Raw genomic sequence first — 15,166 nt, forward strand, 5'->3', positions numbered from 1 at the left:
AACACGCCTCGAACTTGAATAGAGGAAACGGGAGAGTTATTAACCCGTGGATAAGCCACGTTGCTGAATAGGCCTCAGCCACTGAAAATGGTAATGGTTCTAACTTCTCAATGTGTAACATAGAAAAAGTTGCATCTTTCATTGACATTAAACGTTGCTTGTCAGTCAAATTAAACGGGGCAAACAATGATGACGTGTTCAGGCAGTGTCATGGCACTGTTCCAGCTTTCAAGGTTTGCAATGTCCATTCAAACTGCATAATGGAAGGCAATTGATTTTGACCATGGAACAAAACAGACACTTCATTCTGCAAAATATTAACAACAGATGATACAATATTGTCTAACGTGTAAATGCGGGAAGAGAGCGTGTTAATGCTGTTATCTACAACTGCTAGCACTTTCTCTAAATTAGCCTGATCTATAGCTTTAATGCGGGTAGCCGCCTCAATCTGGGACATTTTCCAGACCTCGTTGTAAATATCATATATCCATCTTTTAGATCTACCGTTAGCCGGGCCTTTTATAAAATCATTCAGATCAACATCGTCAGTCAGTTTAGATAAATGTTTAGATAAATGTAGCTTAACTGACGCCAAAGTGGAATGTTAGAGCCAATTCTGACATAATTTGCCTTCAGAATAGGTAGTCACAGAATGGCCACTTTTAAAATGGGGATCCACCCTGACCTGTGTAAAGCCATGAGCCAAACCCAGAAAACAATGCTGGCAAGAATCAGCACTTCTGTGCCAGAGCAACCAACCCTTGGGATCCAAACTGGATATGTTAAAGGAAGAATTCAGCAACAGAGTTTTTAACTCTCTGATCGAAAATTTAGTGGCATTATTCTAACCGGAATATTCTTCCAATTCAGGAAAAGAAGGAGCATTTAATTTTTTAGTAGTAGCCAAACCAAAGCAAGTTGTCTGTGAAATTGTAGAATTCAAGAACAACATATAGTTCGGGATGAGGCATGCACGGTGCAAAGCCTCAGTGCCTTGCACTTGCCAGCTCTTAGAACCCTAAACAGATTTAAGATCAATGGTATCCTTCCACAACTCGTAACCCCCAACAGCTAATTGGTCTAGAAAGGAGTTTGCATACAATAATTTTGTGTCAGTAAGTCTAACCGTGGATGTGGACTTTTCGGTCATCTTAAAATAAAATGCATTGGGATTTGACTGATTAAAATCGGTAAAATAAGTGAACCTTTTAAAAAAGGAAGCAGAACTGCCTTGTACAGGAGCCGGACAATGTTCCCATTCTGTATAATTGACAGTGTTCCTCCTGGTATTAGCCTTATGCCGGTAGTGATTGCCAAAATGTAGGTAACAATACAAATCATCATAAATAGCCGATTCTAAATACAAATCTTCAGCATCAAAGGCAGCATAATATGTTCAAATCAGAAAACAAAGCTTCTACGGCCTGAACATCCCAATCATCAGAACGTATATTTTGATTAATCACATTCCCCATAGAAACTCTAAGCACATTAGGGACATTTATAACTTCAGTGGGCCCATGGATTTGAAATCGAACAGCATCCCATGCAATCCCATCTAACACAGGCCAAGCAGTGATATTAACAAAAGCCAGGTCCCTGTTCAATCTGTGTGATGAGGAATGGGGAGCCAATGTTCCATTGATATGTCGAATGCATGTTCTCTCCTCGACATAGTGTCCGTTGACAAGTTGAAAAAAATACACCACAAAGCCAATTAACATGAATAAGTAACTCCAAAAAAGCACCAACCAAATGTAGGTCCAAGGTGGAATCAAAAAATGTTTTTTAAACAGTGTTGCCAAAACAGAAATTTTTGAAGGGGTCTTCGATGTGTGATGTGTGTGTCAAATGAAAACATGGATTCTGTAGCCAAACGAGTTTGCAAATCAGGCATCGATAAATCAGTGGGGTAAGTGTAGTCAGTTTCATCAAGGTGAGTACCAGGCAGTGAACTCAGTAAAGGACTTGAAACAGCAGGCATCTCGAGGGCAACATCGGGTCTTGGATCAGAAGCCGGGGCCAAAACAGAATTTCTCAAAATCGAAGGACATGAGACCACCGGTGTCATACTAAGAAGAATCAGCCACTCTGTCAATGTCAATGGAGATATACCTGTTTTCTGTACGACCTTGAAGTGGTGGTAAAATGACTGTTCTTGTGCCCTTCACGCCAAGCACCGGAACTGGAGCTCGATAAGAGGGACCAAATTGTTTCTTGTTTTCGATCTTGTCCCGGACCAGTTCTCCAACTTGGGGTAGCCAGCCAACTACCGGAATCTGCAACGCAGCTTCAGATGTGCAGGGCAAATGTTCCTTTGCAAGACCGTCTCTCGTCTTTTGTAGATCCTGTAAAACATTGCAATGTTCATTTACGTCAAAGGAGGCAGCATCAGCCGCCTGGTCTAGACCGTCAAGGTCCGTGACGAACATCTTGATACCAAAGAGCATTTCATATAAGAGACCTTCTAGGGAGATTATTAAGGGCACGCTGCACGCTATTGAGGTGGACCAGCCAGTTCCTGCCAGTGCCTATAACCCTAGCTGTCAGAAACTGCTTTAAATCATGGTTCATTCATTCCACAACACTATTACCCTCAGGTCTGTATGGAGACGAAAACTTGACTTGGACCCCAACGAAGACATGGCATCCTTATACGCCTTAGAGGTGAAAGCAGGACCCTGATCCGAATGGAAGGTACCACAGGCAAAAATCCCTACAAAGACACGCAAGTCTCTTATGACAGTTCGCGAATCATCGCTGCGGTGTGGCCACACCCACACAAAGCGTGTGCATGAATCAACTGCTACTAAGATGTACTTATAAGCAGTATCAGAAGAAAAAGGACCGCAGTGATCTAAATAAACACAACCAAGTGGTTTATTAGAAATGTACAACTGTGTCTGGGGCGGACGCGCAGCAGTGGAAGGTTTAATCTGCTGGCAAATGTCACATTCAAGGACATAATCACGCGTCTGCTTGTACAGTCCCCGCCACCAGAAACGTTGTTGTAACTGAGAAACAGTAGTCGAAACACCCGTATGAGCAGACGCCACACCTTCATGGGCAGCTGTAATCAGTGTGGACCTGCGGTCCGCGTTGGGAATTAACCTTTAACCAACGTCCGGTATTTTCACATAAGGAATTTTATCAGGACTTAAGTGTTATGAATACTTCAAAGGAAACCCCTTACAATATTTACTTCCCCTCTCAGTCGCGGCTACAGCCGCCAAGATATCATCAATCTTACTCATGGAATGTGCAACTGCCGCAACCAAATATGTCGATACTGCTGATTTTGCGGCCTCATTGGCCAAAGAATTGCCAAAGGGTGAACTCCCACGCGCTGATGACCAAGAGTGTGAATTACATACACGAGTGGCAATTGCTCCTTAAGCTTAGCCACTCTGACCCAGATCATTTTATGTTTTATTGTATTACCCTTGGAATCACGAAAATCATTCTGAATCCAAAAGAACAGATTTTGATTGTAAGACTGGACACAGTAGTAAGAATCACTCACAATAAGAGATGTCACACTAGGATCAGCATACTCCAATGCAAGCATTAGAGCACGAAGCTCTGCCAATTGTGCGGTGCAGTCCCCTAAAGTCTGCGTGTGCACTACCTTGGACTTGAATTAATCATTCACCATGGCACCTACCACAATGGTGCAAGCTGAAACGTATGCGTGCTTAGACCCATGCGCAACTTGCGCTGAACCATCAGTGTAAATGATACAATGGAAATCCTCCAAAGGCCGCATAGTCAATGGCGCAGGATGAACAAATTCATACTGTAGAAACTCTTGTGAATGTAAGGAGGCATCAAAAACAAACGTGACATCCGGAGACGTCAGGGACGCAGCCCATTGTATCCACTGTGGTTGCAAAGCTTTAGAATTTGGTACACTGGCTTACGTCACTGCTTCAAGTGCAGGATATGGGGTAACAACCAACATGCGTTTTCCCTACGACAGTGCTCGTCCTTGAGAATCGCCATTTGCACTGCTGTCAAAACTTTTTCCACAGTGGAAAACCGCATTTCAGCCGAAGTGTACAAGTGTGACTTGTAAGCAATAGGTACTGTGTCACTTTCGTTAAAAGTAAGGTAAGTGAAACCCACCGCCCCAGGGATGATTCTTATCACCAGGTTGGTGTGGTTATCACAAGTCAGTAAGAATTTTGATTCTAGATCAGCCTGCAAATATTGCAAAATGGCTGAATGTTCAGGCAGCCAGCAAGATTTGGTAAAAGTTAGTTGTATCAAAGCATACAAAGGCTTGATACGCTGGGCATATTCGGGTATGTAGGTACGTCCGAAGTTTAAAAATCCCAGCAAGGACTGTAATTTTTTCAGTGTTGTCGGAGCGTGCAACTGTGCGCATTTCTCCAAGAAGTGAGGAGCCAATCCCCGACCTTCATTGTTGAGCTCATAGACCAGAAACAACACTGTGTACTCTGCAATGTGAGACTTTGCAAAGTTGAATTTGTAACCGAAGTCTGCAAAGCTACAAATTATGCGGTCAACGTGACACAGATGCGCCCAAAGTTTATCATCTGTGAGATAGATGTCATCCACTTACGAACACACCTCTGGGTCAACTCTCTCCAAGAGAGTTACAATGCGGGCGGCAAACACACCCGGACTATTTTTATAGCCCATCGCTAGGCGTTTAAATTGGCGTTGTTTGTTTGCCGCCACAGGTAAAACTGGTCCATTGGGAACTTAGACCATCCAAATTGTGGGCAAAAAAAACATTGGATATGTCAAGTGTGGTTTTAAACCGTTTACGCACAAGACTATCAACTAAAGCAGAGGCGTGGGTATTCTGTACTGCACAGGTACGGTAATGCGAGTTTAAATGCCGGTAATCTAATACCAAACGGTACGAACCGTCAGGTTTGGTCACAGTAAAAAGTGGGTTATTCATCGGTAACACACAATTTTCAATTTCACCTTGATATTCCAATTGTTCAAGCATTTCCCCAACGGAAGCCTTAGCTTCGCGTCGGATGGGATATTGAGGTTGAGGCTGCGGCATAGACCGGAAGGGAATCTCGTGGTGTGCGGAAAATTTATCCCAACCACAGTGTGTACGGTAAAGAGCCGGCGCAAGGGCTTTAGCCCACTCTTCTGCAAAATTCAGCGCATGCTCCTTTGAGGCAGTGTGCGCGAAACTAGGGAGGATCACCTCCTTCCTTCTCGGAGCTGCGAGAACAAAAGGTGGGGGCCAGTCAGCCCCCGCTAACAAAATGTCATAGGTAGTTGTAAGATTTTCCAAAAATACCCCTTTTATGGTACGTTGTATGTCACCTTCAATTAAAAGGACAATTTCATAAAGCCTATCAGGGGGAGCTACTCTGGTATCAGCCATCTCCATAACAACATATTGGTCAGTCGCTGTCACCTTCAGTATTGGACGCAGGGCCTCTCGCACTATGGTATCTCCGCCGCGCTGTCCAGCAAGGTCAGAGCCCATGTCAGATTCCAAAGCTGCGTTCTCAATATCTGTGGCATATCTTGCTGTTAAAGCGGCAACCTTCTTTTTCTGAAACTGGGGTCTCTTCTGTGGAGAATCGTTCTGTTTGCCTTTTCCGTCTTTCGGGCGGGGCTGGTCGCGAGTCTTCGGGCCACCCCTACCTCTTCCGCTGCCTCCACTACAGGACAATGAGGCCGATGTGTCCTTAAAAGAACGAGGAGAGCTTTGATCAGGAACCTGAAATCTATCAGGCGACTTAATCATACTGCGGTCGAGCAAGTCATAAACGCGCTCAGTAGACGTAGGAACTTGTGATGGGGGACGGGACTCCTGTTTCTGTTGTTGTTTACCCTGTTTTTTGTTTTTAGACCAAATTTGCTTTTTAGTCTTGGGTAGATCGTCATTTTCAAACTTCGACCCTTGGGGTTGCTTTTTCTCTTTAGTAGAAAATGGCTTGACACCCAGACTATTACGGCCAATGGTTTTATAAGCAGCCGTGATAATCTTCGGCAACTGTCGGGGTTTATCGGCATCGAGGACCGCGAGCAAAGCATTAGACACCTGAAAGTTTACCGCGTCTCCCTTTATATTAGAAAGGATGAGCTCGGAAACTACGTCAAATGCGCTGCAGAGTCTCATTCGCAATTCAACCGCAGCCTCAGGTCCATGTTCGTCCTGAACGCGCTTAATGACCGTAGGAAGGACAGCCATTGACGGAATGCCGAAGCACCTCATGTACACTGCTGCAATAATTCTACCCCATGACTCGCAGTCACCGGCGTCTGGTATCAAGTCTTTCGGCAAACTAATTGTAAGAATCCTGTGTTTCTCAACAGGAGTCGTGTTAGGAAATACTGCTTCCAGCTGGTCACATTTTTCGGCAAGCAAGAAAGGCATATCATTCTTATCCTGGGGATGCTTGCCCATCACAGCATTAACCATTTCTGGACTCAGCTTCATACCACTGGGTCCGGCTGGAAGCGCCGCAACACCCGGGGCCCGCCCGGGAGATTGCAGGTAATGTATTGTACCAAGGCCCTAATACCTGCAATTGCTGTTGTATGTAGGACCCGTAGGTCAGCAACGGGTACAGCACCCGATTAAGGATGCGGAGTAAATCCTGCCAAAACAGGCCAAGATGCGCCTGGAATTGACAAAGGACCCAATCTAGTTGTCGCTAATGAGTGGGGAAGGGTGCCATTAAACCAAACAAGATGCTGCCAAGCATTAATTGGAACTTCCTGTGTCCTATAAGGAACATATTCTGCGGGCACAGCTGAGTGAGTATATGTGTGAAATACACCAGAATTTGCGTCCACTGCAGGAAAAGTCACCCACGAGTAAAAGATTTCATATGGGTACGCAACTTCAGCACTCACCACCATGATCACCGCCATGCCCTCCAAGGTGACGTTATAAGTCTGCAAATGATTGCGAAGCGCAATTCGAATATGCTGCGGTATGTCAGCGTCACCCATTCCGTCACAGAAATAAAGTGTGACAATACAAAATCTACGTAGCCCAACTGGGTAGTAATTCAAACAAAAACCGTTTTCAAGCTTGAATAAGCCTATATAACTATAGGTAGGTTTGTCCGACACTACTATTATCTGGAAACAATAGTGAAGGGGTTCAGGACTGATAGAAGTACTACTCAAGTGTCATGTAATAAGACCACCATCGCTTGGGCGCCATGTCGCAGGGATTCTGCTCCTACACAGAACTGTGCATAGAGACTTGGAACCTCAGTAAATTAGAGTGTACCAAAACTCACCTTAGTATCCAAAATCCCCTACCAGACTAGCAATCAGTGTCTCATTGGTTCTTCCATACCCCCAATGATTAAACAACCCAGAACATGAACTTAGAATACCTCAGGTAACGTGCAACACATGAACACTCTTTTGTTATACTATCATACCAGTCCAAAACGAGGAGTAAAAGAAGACACGTGCAAGTTTGAAACATTTATTTCTAATGCCGTGTTCTCAGGTGCAGTATCTTAGCTAATACAAGCAGACATATTATAAGCAACAAGGTTATCAGCATAATTACTATTCCATAAAATACAAAGGGAGAAAGCATGTTAAAATGCTAAAGGGAAGAAGGCTAAATTGCACCTCAGTCTTACCCTCCCTTGCTAGTATATTATATTATATCTACAGAAGGTCTCTTTGGGATTACAAGGGCGGCCCTATACCTCTGGTCCTAGTAGAAAGGTATCACATAATTTTCTACACCAGCTCTCTGCATGCGAATGTTCTCCAACTGTGTGTGCATGCTCTGCGCAGTGCATTATTAAACGCACCAAAATCAGAGGTGGCCACAGCTGCATATGTGTTATGTCTAGGACGTGCGCTGACCAGACCGAACAACAAACACTGTGTTGAAATAACCTTGAAGGCCTCGGCACTCACGGTTCAGACATAGCTTACCAAGCAAGGCTGATACTATAGGAAAATATATTATTCTCGTGTGAAGCAAAATATTCTGCTAAACTCTAAACATTTATAATATTGTGTGCAGTGCAAAAGCAACAGAGAGGAAAAATGGCGTTTAAATTTCTAATAAGCTCATGCTAACTTAACACAGTGTAAAGGCAAAGCCCATCTCCATGACAATAGAGAGGCTATAATGGATTCCTGAAAAAGCAATGGCCCACAATTGTTTGGATGATTTGGACACTGCATGGATCATGCTCTGAAATCATAAACTAGTTACTTTCAACACACCTTTTAATTTAATTTCAGCGCTTGTCACTAACAACTATTTTTACCTTCTGTCAGAGGGCTGCAGGCTGATTAATCAGTCACTGATGTTTATTCAATTGCCACGTTTTATTATTTCCTATGATTTACCTAACTCCTCTATAAACGTTTCAATTGAAATAAATTGGATTTGGTATGAAATCCCACTGGAAATGTTGATGAATACCCACAAATTTAAAATCCAACATACTTCTGGAGCAGTAAGTTCCAGAACTGTCCATAGACACAAATTCTGTGAATCAAGATCTGCCATTTGTACTCTCAGATTTCACTTTTGGCTCATATAGTGTAAAGTAGATGTGCAAAACGTTTAGTGAATTAATGCCCAAGGCTTCCTGCTTTGGAGCAGGAAAATGTGTGATGTAAATCCAACCTAACTCGTTCCTCCAAAGTGTCAATGAGGTAAGTACTTGACAAAGTTGAAGATTTAAAATATTTTCTCTGAGTAGAATAGTTTATCATGCACAAGTTAGGAAACACCTAAGCCAAATAAAATATTGTTGTTTTTTAAGCTATCTTAGTAAGGGATCATGCAGGCAGAGGGGAGTCATGACGAGTTAATGACTATGGCATTGGTTGGCCTAGTAAAACTCAAAGGTCAACCTTCATGAATTATGTTTACTTTTTTTCACTTCAGTAATATGGAAACTGGCGTTTTCATTTAGAAAGAAAACCTTTCTTCACAAAAAAAACTTTTAAGGGAGCATGTGGTACATACCCAGTAGTGATATCACTGCCCTATCTATATAAACTACATTTTTGTGTAACCACATATAGTGTCATGGACGAATAGTTGTCAAATGGTCCCATGGAATTGCAGTGACTGTCATCCTTACCTGGGCTTTAGGCCACCAGTTCTTTGTTGAAAAGTGTAGGCATTTTCCTAAAATGGGAAAATTAAAACTCGAGAAAACAGTGTGAAATAGATGTTGGCTAAAAATAATGGACTGGATGAAATGTGCCTATGGTGACCAACTAACTGCAGGTCATTAAGCTTCGTTCCCAGTCCTGAACTTATTTCTGTCTGGCAGCTTAATGCTCACTGGATGTTTTGGCCTTGCTTTGCTTCTATTTAACTAATTTGACTAACACATCTGAAATCAATGATTTGTAGGTCAATCGTTCAGGATTGGAGACAGTGAGGTTGTCACCCTCAAGCATGAGACCAGGTAAGAGCTTTGACTCTAATTTGACCATGAACTCTGCAGCTGCTTCATCACACACCATTCTGCATGAGTGCTCTTACTCAGTACAAGTTAAATCACAGAGATGAAGGTGTGTGTCACCTTCACTTGCGAAATCATGAATTCACAGAAATATGGGATGACCTAACCCTTGCACCATATGTCAATAAAGTCAGATGGCATCTCATAATTGAAAGTGGTTTGACGTTTTAAAAGCTAATTAAATTGGAACACTGAGATAATGATGCATTTTAAGAGCTAAGCACTGTCTACAATGTATCCTAACAAATTCCTGGTTTAAAACAATGTCTTTTCACTTTCCTTCCTCCCTTCTGCCAAGGAAGTTGTGCTGCATTGCAGGTCATGGCAGGAACAGATGATCAGGAAATTCATGAAATGGAGTACCAAGACAATTATTGAAATGAGATTTCCACGCTTAAAGATCAATCCACTGAGAACTGGCAGGTTCTATTTTACTGAAACATTTAAATAGCGCTTCATATCACTCATGAGACTATGAAGCACTCCCAGTTCCACCAGTTGGTAGGCAGTGGCAGCTGACACAATGAATAGGTGATGAGGCGGGTGCAGGGGATGCGGGGGATCATCTTCTTTTTTTTTTTAAACACTTACCTAGAGCTGCCGGCTGCCTCCTGTGTCGTGCCTCGGTCTTCCTGGTCCCAGCAGGCACTGGGGCAGCATCAGACTCCTTGTGCAATCCCGCACTGCTCTCATCATATGAGAGCAGCGTGGGGATTGGCCTGAGCGGGCTTATAAGACGCTCTGCTCAGGACAGGGAGTCTGTGCATTTTATCCAGCCTAACTGTTCAATACAGCCAGGTTGGGAACCGTAAGTGCGCATGTGTGTTTGGTCGGCCTGAGATGGCCGGCCAAACACACATGCGCACTTAGCAGTGCACATAGCACTCCTCCTCCCCCTCCCATGCCCGGCCCCTCCCTGCACACGCTGGCTCAGAGTCGCCAAATGAAAAATAAAACGATTTTAGTATATTGTTTTATTTTTCACCTGCTGACTCTGAGCAATTGGGGCAACACACCTCCACCATTGCAGAGGAGCCCCACCTCCTGCTAGGTGACATTGAACAAGTTCCTGGTTGAAAGCGTGCTGGATGAAGTATATCCAATGTGGCAGCTGTTGGATGAGGTGAATGCAGTTCAGAGACATGCTCCAGACATGATGAGATGTTCCCCACAAAGTGTAAGCATACCAGGCCTGATTCACAAAGGTAAATTTGCACTTTTGTGTAACTTTACTATTGTTTGCTATTCACAAATGGATTTTTGAGTAGTATCTTTACTAGTGCGGAGTTTCTGAAAATACAAACCTAGGACTGACCTACCTTGCTACATGCGAAGATTTGGCACTTGTAAAGATACTACTCATAAATCGTTTTGTATATGGCAAACAATCGTAAACTTACACAAAACGTTTACTTTTGTGGATCATGCCCATTGTTTCGAGTTTGTGAATTGATACAGTTGTGCATACATTCTTACTCATGTGTATCTTCATACACCTCAGATCTGTGTAGTCACATTTAGCTGGTATGTCCCAGATTGCTGTCTTTGGTCAGCTAACCAAGTTCTGCTTAACAAGAACTTCCACCTATGACAGCAGAGCAAAGTCAATGGCAACAGCAAAACAATGGAACTCTAGGTCTCTTCCTTTTCAAAGTCAGCAAAATTTGCTACATTTCAGACAGTTTTTAAAAATGTTGCTTTTAAGGTCTTGCCTTGTTGGTTATGCCAGCCTCTACCATTCAAAGATGCTTCTCAATTGTGTGTTAAACCAATAACCTCCTAACGTAACATAACACTGCATAATATAATATAGCAAAATATATCCATTCATTTCTTTGGACTACTGTCCATCCTAGGGTGGGTTACTCCCACTGCCAATGACCAGCTAACTTCCTCTGAAGCCATGGGGAGATACTGGGTTAATCCTCTCATGTAATAATTGATGTCACATTGTTATTTTACTTGTTTTATATTCTTTACATTCATTGTCTTCTGAGTAAAAGTTGCTAATTTATGGTTATGAGTCATGATGCTAATGTACTTCAACCCTTTCTCTTGTATTGATCATGTTGTGTTCAGAGAAAAAACTGCTGAAAAATAAGAGTTTGAAAAAAAAACATAATTGTAAGCTGGACATTCACTATGGACTCCTTCCTGTTGATGGTTGGTTGTATGGGAGAAAAATAAGGAGTAATGGTCGTATTTCATGCTCCCTCAATAGGCAAAAAAAATGGTGCGTGACATGTCCTGTGCATGATGGAAATACCACACTGAGGAAAGTCAGGGTGTAACTTGTGGTCTGAGCCCAAGCACTTAAGTCAGCTCTACCTACAGCCTGACGCTGTGCCCAGAGTCAGAGCGCGTACTGCATGAAGCTGCCGGGTGCCAGATTACATTCCTTTCCAACCTAATATGACCATCAATTCAATTGGGTCTATGGACTGATGTATAAAGGGTTTTACCCATTCTGTGAACGACGATTTGATGTCCAAGTGTTTCTGTAAAGCAACTAAGAACAGGATTTACTAAACATGCTTAGATTATAGCGCTCGTTACGCCCTGAGGAAGCCCCAGGCTGGAAGGCCAATGTGAGGGGGCGAAACAAGTATTGCTGTTAAATGCACTTTTCTTCGTCACGGGGATCTATTGATCCGCCCCTGTTTTGCATGAATCAAATCTCAAAGAGCCAAGCATCTAAAAATCTAAAAGGAAACAACAAATTGGAATTTTTCCTTAAAAAGAGTGGTTACAATAACTTGTTCTGGCACATCTTAAAGATAATGAGACTGACGTCTGGCATGAGGCGAGAGATTTCGTTAGCATCCATATACTTCTTAAAAAGTTGGTTGAACTGGGGCGGAGTGAGTCTCGTGTCAGGGGTACATCACACATGGGAGCTACTTTCCTCATTCCTATCAGAAAAAGATACTTTCCATCTTGTGATGCATATCTCTCAATGCTAAAAAATTAAACAATGGGTACTGATACGTGCCAACATTTTAAAATTGGAAAGTTGGATATTTTACAAAAAAACATTGGGGAATGTATTTTTCCCCATTGTAGGAGTCCCCTCCCTGAATCGGGTCTACTGGCATGTATGAGTAATTCTTATCAGAGTGAGAGTCAGATTATAACCCCGGCGTACAATTTCCTATTTTTACACATAAATGACAAAGGTCTATTTATAAAAACAGAAATTCATGAGAGGTATGTACTGTCTTCAAGCTAGCTAGGCCATTGTCTGTGCAGGGTTGTGTCCCAAATAGAGGTTATCCATCCTCTCCATCATCCATGAAGATGAGACCAGCTTCATTTGTGTGGTTTTGGATGAAGGATGACGGATAATTATTATTATTTTGAGTTTTATGTAGCACTAGCTAGACCCGAAGGTATCAAAGTGCTTTACACGTTATGTGATTCATGAAGGATAATTATTATTATTTTGAATTTTATGTAGCACTAGCTAAACCCGAAGGTATCAAAGTGCTTTACACATTATGCGATTCATAATAGTCATAGTTGAACAATGCATCATTAAGTGAAATTGAAAGCAATTTACCTAGCTAACAGGTTGAAAGGTGGTAGGCACCAGCACTCATTGCTGGTGACCAAGACTTCCATTTTCTCACCAGACGCTGTCCCAGAGCAAGAAAAAGAAAGGCTGAAAAGAGAGTAAATAGCAGGAGGAGAAATAAAAGGCAAAACTGTGATAAAGGGAGAGAGCAGGCATAAACAAGCATTGGCATAGCCAATAGGTCTCGCCTTTGGGCCCTTGTAAGTGTTTAGCTAGAGCTATTGGCTTTGCTAATGTGTTCAAACTATGTTGTAGAGTAATGTGGCTTATGTGCAGCATGTTGTAAAGTTATAATAAAAACAGTATAAAAAACATTTTTATTACCTTATCTATAATTAAGCTAATATTATGTATAACTGAACAGCCTTATTGAAAAAAAGAATATCAAAAATGTTTAGTGGTGTTTTTTTTGGGAATGTTGGCAACTTTATCTTGCCTGTTCTAAGGTTGTTTGCTATAAGGTTTTTTGTTTGTTTTGGGTTGGGGAGAGATATAAACAGGAGGGTAGAGGTTAGGAAATTGTACGTGAATTATAATACGAGTAACAGACCGATATTAGGGGAGAATTAACAGATTCCAGATTTTGAGGGTACTGTAAAGCTTTGGCAATGGCTGGAGTATGGAACAGACAAATAAAATAACCCTGTCCGTTGTGTCCTCACCAGGTGGTTTTAAAAGGGCCATGAGTTATCTAAGCACTATCCTACCAATATGAGATAACATCAGTATAAAACAAGAGGCAATAGTTATTAACGCTACGAGGCCAAAACAGCCACAGGTGTGCGTTATGCAAAAACTGAGTAACATAGCAAGCAGTGCATTTTCACCCCTTCTCCACTCCCTTAGTACCATTAGTATTCTAAGCGCTACACAAATAACATGGCAATTACATAAACTCTTTATGAAATGTGAGGCCACCACAGTGGCAGAAGTCTGCTATGCTAAACCAAATAACATAATAAGTTGTGTAGATTCATCCTTTCTCAGGACCTCGAATAGAACTAAGAGCATTTTAAGCCCTGCAATAGGCTGCTATCACATGGCAAATGTGCACTATACAAGCAATAGGTGGCACCAGACAAGAACACCAGTGCACAGCGTACTCACCAGCACAGCCAAGTAGCCTTGCTGTCAGCAGGACGACTCCGACTTCCTGCTCCATGCCTGACGTCTTTGTGCTTAAAGTTAAACACCTTGTAGCTCCTCCTGAGGAAGAACCATGTGTCTGCAAAGTGCATGTGCTTTCCCCGAGCCGGCTGTAGGCCCTGTGGACCACTTTTATCCACTCGGAGGGGAAGTGGAGGAATTTGGGGTCAAACAGAGGAAAGCATCTCCTTCTGAGCACCAGATCTGATCCCTCAAGGCTGCTGGTATTTCCAGAGAGGGGATTCTGCTATCACAATATTTGACACGAACGCTCAACAAATGCACTGTACTTCTTTGAGTTGAGGGGGGTGTGGGCTTGAAAGTATTCGAGCAGAAGCCGCCACAGAAAAGGAGGGGCGAGGATATGGTGTGGCAGAGAAGGATTATGGAGAAGGGGCCCTGACCGAGATGACCAGACAGGGCGAGAAAGATGACCAGCACCACAGATATACACTCTTCCGAATTATACTTGTGCATATACAAACAGCCCAGATGTACACACAGCATCACACTTTTGCACATACAAACAGAAGCATGCCGATATACACACTTTCAAATCACACGGCTGCACATACGAGCACCGTAGATATACATATTCTCGAATCACACATGTGCACATACAAACACAAGCATCCCAGATACACTCAAATTACACAAGCGATCATAAACACCAAATGCACGCAAAGCAACGACCTGCAAATCCCCGAAGCAAATGTGCACAGAAGAAACTACCGGCAGACCTATATGCAAATGCCTATTAAACAAGGTTAAGAGGGGAACAGGCAGTGAGCAGACACAAAGCAAGGAGAGCCGTGGCAGCAGGCAGACAGGGACAGGAGGGACACAGAGAGGGTGAAGGGCAGTAGGAGCTAGATTGTAGACACTCTGAAAGGCAGAAGACAAGAGTTCAGACATTGGAGGATTGTATAGAGAAACACTAGTAATGTTGAGGGCAAAGAGATGTATT

This window comes from Lissotriton helveticus, chromosome 11, assembly GCF_964261635.1.
Source record: "Lissotriton helveticus chromosome 11, aLisHel1.1, whole genome shotgun sequence".
NCBI lineage: Eukaryota > Metazoa > Chordata > Amphibia > Caudata > Salamandridae > Lissotriton > Lissotriton helveticus.